This window comes from Phalacrocorax aristotelis, chromosome 1 (assembly GCF_949628215.1).
Source record: "Phalacrocorax aristotelis chromosome 1, bGulAri2.1, whole genome shotgun sequence".
In the NCBI taxonomy this organism is placed as follows: domain Eukaryota; kingdom Metazoa; phylum Chordata; class Aves; order Suliformes; family Phalacrocoracidae; genus Phalacrocorax; species Phalacrocorax aristotelis.
Window position 1 is genome coordinate 80,805 of NC_134276.1, and position 14,750 is coordinate 95,554.

At 45.3% G+C, this 14,750-nt stretch overlaps 1 protein-coding gene across 2 annotated transcripts in view; it reads left to right on the forward strand.

Annotated features, from left to right (window-relative positions):
* The first annotated feature begins 9 nt into the window (after positions 1-9).
* DCHS1 (dachsous cadherin-related 1) overlaps positions 10-14,750 on the forward strand; it is a 98,779-nt gene continuing 84,038 nt past the window's right edge. Inside the window, exons 1-2 of one of the 2 annotated variants that reach the window (XM_075095194.1) lie at positions 10-231; positions 9,266-9,364. The gene's annotated coding sequence lies outside the window, so the exon portion shown is untranslated. The remainder of the gene's footprint in view (positions 232-9,265; positions 9,365-14,750) is intronic. The other variant, XM_075095276.1, reaches the window with a different exon arrangement.

Here is a 14,750-nt window from a genome sequence, read left to right on the forward strand (position 1 = left end):
CCGCCCGCCCCTCAATGCCGGTGCCCGTCCCGCCCCCGGGCGACCGGCCCAGACTGGCCGCCCTGGTGTGGGATCCCGGCCTGGCCGCCCCTGGGATCCCGACCCCCGGGATCCCTGCCTGGCCGCCCCACTGCAGCACCCGGCGGACGCGCGAGCGCAGTCCCGTACCTGGCTCCGGTAGCGAGGGAGAGCCAGGAGCACGTCGCCATGGCAACGGGTAGCCTCTGCGCGGTAAGCGATGGGGCGGGGAGAGAAGCGCTGCCTCAGGAGCAGGCTGCGGGGCCCCCGGGGGCAGGGTGCCCGTCATCCCCCAAGCGGGGTGCGGAACTGAGTCCGGTCATGATGCAGAGTTCCCTGGTGGGGTGCAGAGCTCAGTGGAGGCGTGCAGAACTCTGTGCAGCAGGACCCACAGTAGTTCTGCCCATGCTCTGTTCCCTGTGCTGCATTTTGGAGTAGAGCTGGCACTGTTGACTTGGGGGTGTTTTGGGACGTGGTTTATTGGGGTTTCACAAGCTGGCAGTGTTGAGGACAAACAGCCAGAGGGCCATGAGAGTATCTGTGGTAGAGGAGGTGAATGTTTCATGTTATTTCTCTTTAGGATCAGTACTAGGAGTTATAGAGGAGCTGTGGTAGGCTGAGCTGTGTAAGATGTCTATGGCTTAGACAGGTGTACTCTTTGCTGGCTGGATGGCTGAGTCCAGAGGGATTAAGTGAATGGACCTAAATCCAGTTGGCAGCCAGTCAGAAGCCATGTTCCCCAGGGCTCACTTTTGGGGCCAGTCTTGTTTAATATCTTTATCAATGATCTGGACAAGGGGATCGAGTGTACCCTCAGTAAGTTTGCAGATGACACCATGTTGGGTGGGAGTGTCGATCTGCTTGAGAGTAGGAAGGCTCTACAGAGGGTCCTGGGCAGGCTGGATCGATGGGCTGTGGCCAATTGTGTGAGATTTAACAAGGCCGAGTGCCAGGTCCTGCCCTTGGGTCACAAGAACCCCAGCCAACGCTCCAGGCCTGGGACAGAGCGGCTGGAAAGTGCCTGGCGGAGAAGGCCCTGGGGGTGCTGGTTGACAGCCGGCTGAGCATGAGCCAGCAGTATGCCCAGGTGGCCAAGGAGGCCAACAGCATCCTGGCTTGTGTCAGCACTGGTGTGGCCAGCAGGAGCAGGGCAGTGATTTTGCCCCTGTGCTCGGCACTGGTGAAGCTGCTCCTTGCAGCCTGTGTTCAGTTTTGGGCCCCTAAAGACAAGAAGGACATTGAGGTGCTGGAATGTGCCAAAGAAGGGCAACGAAGCTGGTGAGGGGTCTGGAGCACAAGCCTTATGAGGAGTGGCTGAGGGAGCTGGGGTTGTTTAGCTTGGAGAAGAGGAGGCTGAGGAGATCATAGAGCAATAAGGTCTCCCCTCAGACTCCTCTTCTCTCTCTACAAGTACCTGAAAGGAGGTTGTAGTGAGGTTGGGTGTTGATCTCTTCTCCCAAGTCACTAGCGATAGGGTGAGAGGTCTGTGCCAGGAGAGGTTTAGATTGGCTATCGGCAAAAATTTCTATACTGAAAGAGCTGTCAGGCATTGGAACAGGGTGCCCAGAGGGATGGTGGAGTCACCATCCCTGGGAGTGTTAAAAAAACATGTAGACATGGCACTTGGGGACACAGTTTAGGAGGCATGGTAGTGTTGGGTTGATGGTTGGACTCGATGATCTTAGAGGTCTTTTCCAACCTTCATGATTTTATGATTCTATGTCTCAGGTACTATGCTTCCTTCCTGTTCAGTGTCTCGACACACTTTACACTCCACAAATTAATATATTGTGCATTAAATAAGTTACAATCTCAAAGTGTCACTTTTATAGAGAATGGTCAGTATGCATGTTTCTAACTGGGACCCATAAAGCTCAGTCCTCAGCCCAGTGTTAGCATTTTATCAACCACATAAAAATTATTCCTGAGGTATATTTTATTATTGTTGCCTTTTCGGTGATTCCTGGCCTACCTGAAGTAGCTAGTCCTGATTGCTGCAGTTATAGTACGGGATACAGTACATTATGGTAGCTCTTATATTTCTATTTGTATTCTAGATGTGTGCACAGTTTTGCAGAAATCAAGGCTTTCTTTTCCTCCAGGTTCTCTTATCCTAGCTGTTCATAATTTTGTTGTTCTTGTCACATCCCTGGATCAGGAAATGATGTTTTTAGTTAGTTACAGGTTAAGACTTACAGGGAATGCTAGCCCATCCTGCTGGCACTTCAGATCCTGCAGGATTTCCCGTTATACTAGCATCCTGAGAATTATGATGGAACAAAACGCATGGCAGCAAGTTGGGGAGTGGCCACTGAACTCACTGCATCCAGCTGTCCCAGGAAGTCCTTTCCAGTCCTAATTTCAATATCCATAACAACCTTCTGTGCAAACTCCCTGAGAGGACACTGAAACATGAACTGGGCATCTTGTGTTTAATACAAGAACACAGACCCAAATAGTTGTGGGGTTTTTTTGGGGGGGTGGCGGGGAGGTAGGGCAGGAGGCTGGGAGGTTAGTTTTCTGTCCTTAGTACAAGGCACCGCGTGTACTTCAGGAAGGGAGTCTCTATGTCAGATTTCCTTGGTAAAGGGTGAGAAGGTGGTGTACAGCCATTCTTGGGTCTGTGTGTCCAAACCCTAACTGTGACAGATATACAATCCTGTAATCAATCATAATTCTATCAGGCTTTAGTTTAGAAGCCGATTGTATTTTGCTTCTATGTCCTTCTTAGTTTGGAGGGATGTTTTGGGGCCTGATTGCTGTAATAGCGAGAAATGCCCCCCAGATTTCTTGTTGCCTATATTAATGGCCAGTTGATACCCATTCATTCTTGATTCACAATTAGCTTAATCCGAAATTTTTCCTTTGCCTTCCTGGAACTGATTGCAAGGGTAGAAGCAGACAGGTTTATCACCTCTTATTCTATGTTTTGCCAGGCTAAGACTAGCTAAGCAAGTTCTGCTAGTGGGAATTATAAAGCTTTTAAATACGTTTCTGAGAGGGGATGGATGCTGTGTGCGGGGGGTATGCTGTCATAGACCTGGCACTTCCCTCTGGTCTGGACATCTTCACAGGCTGACATGGGGGAAGGGATGCCTCCCTAGTGTGCATGGGCAACCTTCCTCTGCCTGGTCTCTCCTCCCACTCCTCTGAGGATTCCCCTGGGGCCCTGCACGACATTCAAAGCTTGTGAGGAATGCACAACTCACCCCAAATAACAGAAAACACATAGCAGAGCAGCACAGGCATCTAGGGGCCCCATGCTGCTCCCACCCCCAACTGGGTGGGCGGTCTGAGGAGAAGGGAGTACATAATGAAAAGCATTTGCTGCAGCAGCTATCTATAGCCTTTTGTGTTTGGGAGAGGGCAAGGGACAGGCGTGGCGCTGCCTGCCTGACCTCAGAGTTGACGTCAGAGAACCCCAAATGAATAACAGGGAGGACTCCAGAGAGAGAAGCACAGCCAGGCAACCCAGCATGGAAGGTGAGACACCAGCACCAGTAAAAGAGAGAAGAGAGAAAATGGAAGGTATTGTTTCCCACAGAAGGGTACTCTGTATCCACAGTATCAAGACTCTGGCTTCAATTCGAGGTTGGCCAAAGAAGTTTGGGTCTTTCTATGGGCTGACTCAGCAATACAAAATCTGTGCTTCTGATCTACTACAAGCATTTTCCCTTACCTGTTCTGCTTTCTTAATCACTTGGATGCATGCTGAAGATTATCAGTTGCAGTACAGTGTCTGTATCAGCTTGCACCTGGGAAACAGTTCTACAAATGATAAGGTTACGGAGCTGTGTTGTGCTAAGCAGTAAGACTGTGCCTTAAAAAGATTGCTACCCAAAATATTTTGTTCTAATGCTGCCCTGTTGCTCCCAGTCACTGCAAAAGTGGAGGGCTGGATTCATCTGCCAGTCTAGGACAATGTGGTAAGAATTGGATCCAGGAGAACATATGGTATGAGTCTCAGACCTTGATCATTTTATTGTAATGTAATACCACAGAGAGGCCTCAGTGACAGGGCAAGACCTTGACAGACTAAGGCCAGTGCAGCAAAATGTAGACATAACTTTTAAGTCTTCTATGCACACAGACGTCTTGAGTGTACAACCTAAATACTTGACAAAATACATCCGTGTCATCAAAGAGGCTGTGATTAACAAAACAAGATACAATCACAGAATCATAAAATGGTTTGAATTGGAAGGGGCCTTTAAAGAGCATCTAGCCAACCCCCCGTACCATGGGCAGGGACATCTTTCACTACATCAGGTTGCTTAAAACTCCATCCAACCTGACTTTGAACACTTTGAACACAATCACAGGAACCAACTTCCTAGTAATTGTTAAGCATGTAATCATCTCCAAAAAAAAAAACCATCACTGTCAAGGAAGATACTATGATTTTCTCGTTCTTTGGTGTTCAGTGGATTCTTTCTCCTTCAAAAAGAGTGATGGAAAGGACATTTAGAAGATATCCTTAGATATTAATGGCAGTGATGGAAGTGGAGAGAAGAAACGGTCATCCCATGTCTTGTCACAGAGGTTAGGAAGTGCAGGAAACAGTTGTAAGGACTTTTAAAAGATAAAAGAAGTGGTTTGCTTTATTGCCTTGTAGAGACTGTGCAATAGAGAAGGGGGAACTGAGGTAATAATACGTCTAAAATACTAGCCTGGAGTACTGGTATTATAATGGACTTAGATTTGTGAATCAACAAGGATAGTGAAAAGAACCAGCTGAGGAGAAGTGAGGACAAAGAATACTGAGGTGGAGTTTTGTTTTTCTGTTTGTTTCGTTTTGCAGAGATCTTGGACCAAAGGATCTTGGGGAACTACTAGTGCAGTGATATTTATAGGATGAAAGTGACATGTCTGTGAAATTGTTAGACACTTAATACAATATCAGCCCAGGGCAAAATTGTGGAAGGGTTGACCGCACATTGTAAGAGGGAGTGATGATTGCCATTACCTATATAACCAATATATATTTCTGAGCAAGATAATTATATGTCTGTTTGGAAGACCACCATTGGAGATACGTTGATATCCTAGGAGGTTTGCTCCCCTGTTTTATTCCCGCATAATATTGTGGTTTTTTAAAATCTCCTTGTTAATAATTCAGAATAATTCAGTGGAACAGGCTGCCCAGAGAGACTGTGGAGTCTCCGTCTCTGGAAATATTCAAAACACGCCTGGACGCAGTCCTGTGCACACTGCTTTAGCTGTGCCTGCTCAAGCAGAGGGGTTGGACAAGACGATCTCCAGAGGTCCCTTCCAACCCCTACCATTCTGTGATTCTGTGATTCTGTGAACTTCTTTAAATGATGTTGTTCATTCCATGTTGAAGGACAAGAGCTTGACCTTAGGCACTGCTATGATCAACTCTTTCTGAAAAACTACCAGAGCTTTCTGAAAAATGTCTTGAAGTCGTCTCCTTGCTGGAGGATGCTCATATGCTTCACATCAAGTGATACCGACCCCGACTCTGCCTTTCATCTGCTTGATGGGAGGCACTCTTCATCTCCTTACCCACCACAGAGTTCCTGTACTACCTGCTGCTTTCCCCATTTCAAGTACCACCTTACCAAACGTACCTGTTGCATTTACATTCAGTGATTCTCTACCTTTTGTGAATAAGCATGGATACTTCTGATTAACTGATATGGCACTTCATGCTGTATTACACTTAAGTTTCCTGCTATTCAAAGACCTTATCACACCATCTCTACTTGCTTTTTCTCCCTGAACAGGTCGAACTCCAGTTTGAGTTATTGTCCAGTGTGGATTTTTTTCAAAGAGGTATAAGCAAGATAAAAGCCTTTAACTTCCATTGAAGGAAGTTTCAAAAGTAACCTTTCTGCGTATGTTTAGGGACGTGATGCATGGGGTGCTGCTCCTCCAGCTGCTTTAATCAGCAGACCCAAGCTTCTCAGAGCTCCCGTTGTATTTTAAAGACTCTGCTTTGTTCTTCTCTCCAAATACAAACATTATACACTGAGTGTTCATAGTTTCTTTGGTGACTTGAAGGCCTTCAAAAATGTGGCTCTTATATACTCCTCCTCAAATCTCTGTCTCAGTTCCTCATCTGTAAAATGGGGATAAGACCAAATTTCATACCTCCAAGGGGGGAAGCATGAGAAGAAAAAAAAAGGAATTTTGGGACATCAGAGATAGATAAGTGATTTCTGTAAGGCATTTGTCAGTAGCGCATGAAGAGCTGATTAAACACTGAGCAGTAATTCATCAGCTTTTGACTTAAGCTTTGTTGCTGTACTTGGCAATGGATGATTGTCAGCCAGCAGGGTTGCTTCCAGGAGAGTCCCTCAGATCAGTTTGTGGTTACAGATTGGTGGCTGTGTCCTGGAAAGCAGGAATTAAACAATTTATTGATTGCATTAGATTACCAATAGAATATCAGTCCTTAGTTTGATAAAATAGATAGACCAAAAGGTATTTTGAAGAGTATATAAAAAGAACAGAACAGAACAGAACAGCATAGCATAGCATAGCATAGCATAGCATAGCATAGCATAGCATAGCATAGAATGGAATGGAATGGAATGGAATGGAATGGAATGGAATGGAATGGAATGGTTGGAAGGGACCTACAACAATCATCTAGTCCCACTGCAAAAGGATTGGTATTACATAGGTATATTTCATTACTATAATGATTACTGGTGTAATGCCAGTGTTCTGGGGCCAGCATTTCAAACCCATTATGGTCACAAGTTGAAAGGAGTTCATGTTTGAGGTCTCCCCTATATTCAGAGATTGAAGGCGCAGAGTCTCTTTAGTTTTAAAATGGTTGTAAAATTAACCAGTATGGAACTACAACAGGACTTTCAGAAAATTAAGTCAGATTTGTATTTGGACCTTGAGTAAATTTTGTCAGGGTCCCAGGTACATGATGCCTTCTGTGTTCCTCTGTCAGGTGACATTATTTCTTACCGATTTCCTGATGTTTCAAGGATCACCAGTATTATAATGCCATGCTTGCCAGCAGACATAGTGCTGCTTTTCCCAAATTAGAATTCGCCATCCACATGATGTTAAAACCAGAACCACATTCACCAATTTCTTCCTAGGAGGCTCAGATGAACAGGACTAACAAAGGGAAAGTATCTCTCTAGTGTCCTAACCCCCAGTTCTGCAATTTCCCATTCTCTCAGCTTCATCCTGCTATTATCTCTGCTCCCAGGAACTCATAACCTAACACAGACATCTAGCCAGTCTCCAGGGAATCTCTGGTCCATGAATTTGGCCTTGTTTATAGCATCTGAGCCACGACGTCATCACTCTGGGGCCCCACACATAGATGGCAAGGGGGGAAACAATATAAATTATGCTGGCCCCAGCTTTCTTGTGGCAAGATCTGTACTTGCCAGAAACTTCTAGCTTTTGTTCTGGGCTGGGAATGGGCTTCATACTGGAGAGGGAGGCACTTTCTATTCTGAGTGGAGAAAGCAGTACCAAGGAAGGTTTTAATTACCTCCCATCAGTGCAGAGCAGCCAGGCTGCTTGCAGTTACAGGGGTTGATGAACACTGCAGTCCCAGTCCAGTCTATTACAGTGAGAAGGGCTGCTGGAACGGAACATGTTCTCACCCTGTGGGAAAGGGGTCCTTGTTGAAGGATGAGACCAATTCTTAGTAAGATCCAGAATGGAGCCCTTCCCAAGAGGAGGAGACTCCCTCTGCCAGACTAGGAGCAATAGAGTAAAGCACACTCCAATTAGAAATGGAAGTGAAGCACAACAGGCTTTCCTCACCTTTGTCCCATCTCTCAACTGTGCTTGAGGTGACGTTGTACTATGGAGAATGGTACTATGTGCTTATCCTTCTAACCTGTCCTAAGGACTAATGTAGAGCCTGGGCTACTTCTGTTCATAACCTAGCAGGGAATGTTGCAAACATGTGGAAGACGTTCTTGTCTTCATGTTTATGCTTTGCCTTGCCATCATCCTCTTTTCCTCCGGGGCAGCCTGGTACAGTCCAGCACTTTGGGATCCTGCTGTGAAAATTATCTGCTCAGCATTTTTCAAATGCTTTGAGGGAGGGTTCTTGTTTATGTGCCATTCATACTTTTTTATTCCTCCTGTCTTTCTGATGCTAATTCTCCGTCTTGTTACCCTTATCTGTTAGTGGTTCACATTACCTTTGCTGCATCCTTTCTCTGCCTTGTTTTTGCTTTCCCATTGTAAGCATAAATCTAAAGCCTGCAGTCCTACTGCAAAAGCTGCTACTTCCTTCCCTTCCCCTTAGTTTGATTAACATTTCCTTCCATCTTTTCTGCTTACTCACCAGGTCATGTTGCTGATTTTAATATCACCTTGCCTTATCCTGCTGTTTCTGGAATGCCCTCTGTAAAAAATGCATCTGTACCTGGCATCTGCATGGCCTCACTGTCTATGTCCTGAGTCCTTCAGAGACCTCAATGCCTTTATTTGACATTTCTCAAGGTCTAAACTCCTGATGGGTCATGTTGCTTGAATTGTGTCAGGCTGTGGGGGAATGCTGCACTGCTCCTTTTCCATTGCTCCCTCTTCACCAACCCTGCTTCCTTCCCTCTTTTCCTCTTCAGAGCAGTGCTGTGTTCAGATTTTCAGTGTTGCTGTCATCAGGTCCACCCTGCCAGCCTTCCTCTCTTCTTTCAATTTCCGGCTCTTTCTCCTCTTCTGCTCACAGTCATCACTCACACATCTCCACTGGCTAATACTCTTCATGCTCTGTTGTCCTCTACCCTTGAATCATTTTCTCCTTCTGTTCCATTACAAGCAGAACCCTGAAAATCCTCAGCCCTTACACACTCCTGGGAATCTCTTTCACCTCCTTCACTAGTATTAATAAAATTCCCATAAACAGTCTGAATTCTGCCACTTCACTGCCTTTCCTCCCACTCTTGTCATCTTCCTAGTTTCAAATGGGAAGGTTCAAAGCTTTACTTACTCCCTTGTCCTCAATTTCAGGCTCCTTTAGCCTGTTTTAGCTCATTCCTCAAACTCTTTCTTCCTCCTACTTTTAGTTCTTTCTTTGTAAGAGCTCTCTGCTTCCTCCCACAGGAAAGGAACAAGAAATAACCTTCTTTCTCTTTGCCTTGCTTTCATTCTTCTCCTCGTTCTTCTTCCCATCACAAATACAGAAATTTCTTATCTACTTTGTTCTGTTACTGTAATCCCAGGTACCATGTTCTAAGGATTTCAACTGCAGCATTTCAAAGAATTTATGTGACACTTACGTTGTTTGGTCTAGAAGGGAAGATGAAGTTTGTAGATGGTATTTTTACAACGAATGGTGACTTTGCGGCATGGTGGGCTCCGGACTTCAGTCTCCAAGCCTACAGGATACAATGTGAGTGAGACATAAAACCTGTGATGCACCAAATCACTCTGTAAGACATATTCATTTTCTGTAAATGACACTTAAACCTTATATTTTGCTTCTTTATTTGAGAAATAAAGAATCAGTGGTAAGCATAAAACAGAAAACCTGTACTTGTGTGTAATGAAGGTGAGGGATAATGTTTCTCAGAATTACTGAGTTCTAAAAGCTGCATATTGTTCATTCTGTCACATGGCTGTGGCAGAGGATGCTAAAGCCACCACATGTCCCAATGTTTCTTAGATGAGTGATGTTGGATATGTTGTCTCTCTAAGTGCATATCTGGGTACTGGATGAGACAGACCTGGGAAAGTGCTAAGAAGGGTCTAGGATCTTTCACCTTTGATAGTAATGAAACCAGAAAATATTATTCTTATTCGATATTGAATTCTATAGAATAGATCTACTTGGAAGGGACCTCAACAATCATCTAGTCCAACTGCCTGACCACTTCAGGGCTGACCAAAAGTTAAAGCATTAAGGCACTAAGGGCATTGTCCAAATGCCTTTTAAATACTGACAGGCTTGGGGCATTGACCACCTCTCTAGGAAGCCTGTTCCAGTGCTTGACCACCCTTTCTGTAAAGAAATGCTTCCTAACGTCCAGTCTAAACCTCTCCTGACACGGCTTGGAACCACTCCTAGGTGTCCTGTCCCTGGATCCCAGGGAGAAGAGATCAGCACCTCCCTCTCCACGTCCCCTCCTCAGGAAGCTGTAGAGAGCAATGAAGTTGCCCCTCAGTCTCTTCTTCTCCAAATTAGACAAACCCAGAGTCCTTAGCTGCTCCTCATAGGACACTCCTTCCAGCCCTTTCAGCAGCTTTGTTGCCCTCCTCTGGACCCATTTGAGTACCTTCACATCCTTCTTAAATGGTGGGGGCCAGAACTGCACACAATACTCAAGGTGAGGCCACGCCATCGCTAAATACAGTAGGATAATCACCTCTCTTGACTGCCTGGTTTTGCTGACTTTGATGCACCCCAGGATTCAGTTTTGCCCTCTCATCTGCCAGCGCACACTGCTGGCTTCTATTGAGCCTGCTGCTGACCAGCGCCCCCAGCTGCCTTTCTCCAGGACTGCTCTCAAGCCACTTCTCTCCCAGTTTATACTTGGGTTCTGCATTACTCCATCCCAGTGGCAGAATGTGGCTTTTGTTTTTGTGACATTTCATGCCACTGATGATTGCCCAATGGTCCAATCTATCTAGATCCCTCTGCAAGGCCTCATGTCCCTCAAGAGAGTCAACAGCATCTCCCAGTTTACTATCAGCACCAGACTTACTAATGGTGCATTCAACTCCTGTATCCAGAGCATTGATAAAAATATTGAACAGCACTGCGCCATGAGGAGCACCACTGGTGGTGACCAGTCGCCAGCCAGATATAGCCCCATTCACTACAGCCCTTTGAGCCCTGCCATTCAGCCAGCTCTTCACCCAGTGCACCATCTACTTGCTCATCTCACAGTTGGACAACTTGACCAGAAGAATACTGTGAAAGACAATATCAAAAGCCTTACTAAAATCCAGAAAAACTACATCCACTGCCTTTCCTTCATCCACAAGGCAGGTGACCTTATCATAGAAGGATAGCAAATCAGACAGGACTTTCACTTTGTGAACCCATTTTGACTGTGCCTGATGATTACATTGTCCTTTAAATGCCTTTCAGTAGCACCCAGGATGATCTTCTCCATAACTTTTTCCGGGTGCTGAGGTTAGACAAACACGTTTGTAGTTTCCTGGGTCTTCTCTCATGCCCTTCTTGTAAATTGGAATAATGTTGGCTAGCTTCCAGTCAGCAGGGGCCTCCCCAGACTCCCAAGGCCTTTGGTGGATGATTGAGAGGGGTCCTGCTGTAATGTCTGCTAACTCCTTCAGTACCCTGGGATGAATCCAATCAGGCCCCATGGAATTATGAACATTCAACTGATACAACTGGTCCCTTATAATTTCAGTGTCCACAACTAGAAAGTCACTGTTCCCAGTCATGGCCCTCCAACTCAGAAGACCAGGCAGCCCAAGATCTATACCCACAAAATTAAAGCCTGCCCTCCCTCTGCATGGTACCAGCTCAAAGCCTTCAGATCAAGAACAGACCCATTGGATGTTTTATCTTTTGGTCTGATGTCTTCATCTATGGGTTGTGCATTTTACACCCCTCTATATACATGTTGTGGGCATTTCTTAAACTGATGACAATACAGAAAGAAAATATTTTAATGTGAGAAAATTTATGCCCAAATCCTCAGTAAATTGGTTGTTTCAAAAATTAAGATATAACGAAACTATATTCCACTTTCTCATAAAAGCAAGAAAAGCTGTCCCAGTCTGTGTACAAAGCTGCTATTGGCATTCTGGGTAAGTGTCATGATATGCTTCCTTTTTTCTCATGTTTTTCTAGGTATGTGCTGTCAAAGAGAGGATACTAGGCTAGATGGAGCTTGGGTCTAACATACCATGATTATTCTAATGTATGTGTTATAATACATATAATATATGTCAGAATAATGTATATTTGTATACAACTATTTATAATTTATACATATAAACACACACACACACATGCCACCACCCCATACACACCTCTTAGCTTTGTCAGTACTTTTTTCTAAGGCATTTTTTCCTCATTTGGATACTGGTGGGGAACAGGACAGCTCTTTGCGAGGTATTGTTGATTTACTGGAGGTGTTTTTTGCCTGCAATTTTAGAATTGATGACATCGGTGTAAGAACTATCAGGTGAGTTCAGGCAAGCGAGGCAGAAGGCCAGCTTGGCTGACCAGGGATCTTCTAGAAAGAAGGAAAAAAAAAAGAAAGTATATACCAGTGGAAGCAAGGTCATGCAACATGGGAGGAGTATAGGGACACTGTTTGCCACTGCAGGGAGAAAATCCGTGCAGCCAAAGCTCAATTAGAGTTGAAGCTGGCTGGTACCGTGAGGGACAATAAGACGGGCTTTTTTAAGTACGTTAATAGCAAAAGGCAAGCCAGAAATAACATTGGCCTGTTGCTTGATGAGAATGGTCACCTCACAAACAGGGACATAGACAAGGCAGAGATGCTTAATGCTTTCTTCACCTTGGTCTTCAACACCAGTGGGACCCCACCTGGTTCTTTCTGGACTAGAGAACCCTGACTGAAGGAATGATAAAATCCCAATCAACTCGGAACTTGTGCAGGACTTGCTGCTCCAGCTAGATTCCTGTAAGTCAATGGGGCCTGATGAGATGCATCCGAGGGTACCTAAAGAGCTGGCTAACGTCATAGCGAGACCTCTCACAATGGTTTTTCAATGCTCTTGAGAATCTGGAGAGGTCCCAGTTGACTGGAAGCTGGCCAGTGTTGTCCAAATCTTCAAGAAGGGCAACAGAGATGACCCTGGTAACTACAGGCCCGTCAGTCTCACTTCTGTGCCTGGCAAAATTATGGAGATTATTCTGGGAGTTATTGAAAAACACCTGAAAGACAATGCAGTCATTGGTCCCAGCCACAGGTTCACAAGGGGAAAGTCCTGCTTAACAAACTTAATTTCCTTCGATGACAAAGTTACCCACCTATCTGACCAAGGGAAGCCAGTCAATGTAATCTTTTTGGATTTCAGTAAAGCTTTCAATACTGTCTCTCACAGTATCCGCCTGGACAAAATGTCCAGCACACAGCTGGATAAACACATAATGCAGTGGGTGAGCAATTGGCTGATAGGTCAGGTTCAAAGGGTTATAGTAAATGGAGTTACATAGGGTTAGCAGCCATTCACTAGTGGGGCTCCAAAGGGGCCGGTACTCTTTAATCTCTTTCTAAATTACTTGGATGCACGACTGGAAGGAATACTAATTAAGTTTGCTGACGACACAAAATTGGGAGGAGCTGTTGACACTGGTGAGGGCAGAGAGGCCCTGCAGAGAGATCTAGACAAATTAGAGAGCTGGGCAACCACCACCATATGAAGTTTAACAAGGGCAAGTGCCAGATTTTACACCTGGGGCATGGCAACCCTGGATGTCAGTACAGAGCAGCTCCATGGAGAGGAACCTGGGGGTTCTAGTCAACGGGAAGTTGAACATGAGCCAACAGTGTGTGTTGGTAGCCAAGAGGGCCAGCTGTGCCCTGGGGTGCATCAATCCCTGCATTGCAGCCGGTCAAGGGAGGTGATTGTCCTGCTTTGCTCTGCGCTGGTGCAGCCTCACCTTGAGTACTGTGTGCAGTTTTGGGCACTGGAGTACATTAAGGATATAAAGCTACTGGAGAGTGTTCAGAGGAGGGCCATGAAGTTGGTGAAGGGTTTAGAGGGGAAACTGTATGAGGAGCAGCGGAACTCACTTGTGTTGTTCAGCCTGGAGAAGAGGAGACCAAGGAGAGATCTCATCATGGTCTACAGCAGCCTCGCAAGGGGAAGAAGAGGGTCAGGTGCTGATCTCTTCTCTCTGGCAACCAATGATAGGACCCGAGGGAATGGCAGGGAGAAGTGCCAGGGGAGGGTTAGGTTGGGTATTAGGAAAAGGTTCTTCCCCAGGAGGGTGGTGGAGTACTGGAACAGGCTCCTCAGGGAGGCAGTCACGGCACCAAGCCTGACGCTATTCAAGAAGCACTTGGACAACGCCCTCAGAGACACGGTGTGAATTTTGGGGTTGTCCTGTGCGGTGACGGGAGTTGGACTCGATGATCCTTGCAGGTCCCTTCCAACTCAGGACATTCTATGAGTCTATGATTCTGTGAACCTGCAACACTCTAAGAGTTTGTCAGCTCTCCTTTTTCTATAACAGAAACACACAAGCTTCTGAGAAACATTGTGAAGTTTTTCTTTTATGACATCACATCTTCCAGAAAAAAAAAAATGTCTGTGTTGAATCACAGAAAGATGCTTAGTGTGTAAATATATGCCTACACTGTTGAAATAATACTGATTTTGAGGATGAATGAATCCCTGAAGGTTAAGTTCCAACCATTTCTTAGACAAAGTTTGTTTTCACTAAGTCAGTACAGCTTCACTGTGTTACATTTGCTATGGCAATATACTTCTGAAGAGTTAGAATTTATATTCAAACTGCCAGTGGAATTACAGGGATGTGTAATCATCTAACAGAGTAAACAAAAATCTGGATTTTTCTGATTCTTCTGGTATTGTGACCCCTGCTCATATGATTTTACTTTGAACACTTTTCAGGTTTGTTAGATCCATGCTGAATGGAAAACGCTTAAGTTGCTTAAAATCATATTTTGCCTTCATTAAAGAACCACAGAATCTGGGTTGAGGCAATCACCAGTATCAATACAGACTCCGGGATGAAAGGATTGAAAGCAGCCCTGCAGATAAGGATTTGGGAATACTGGTGGATGAAAAATCGGACATGAGCC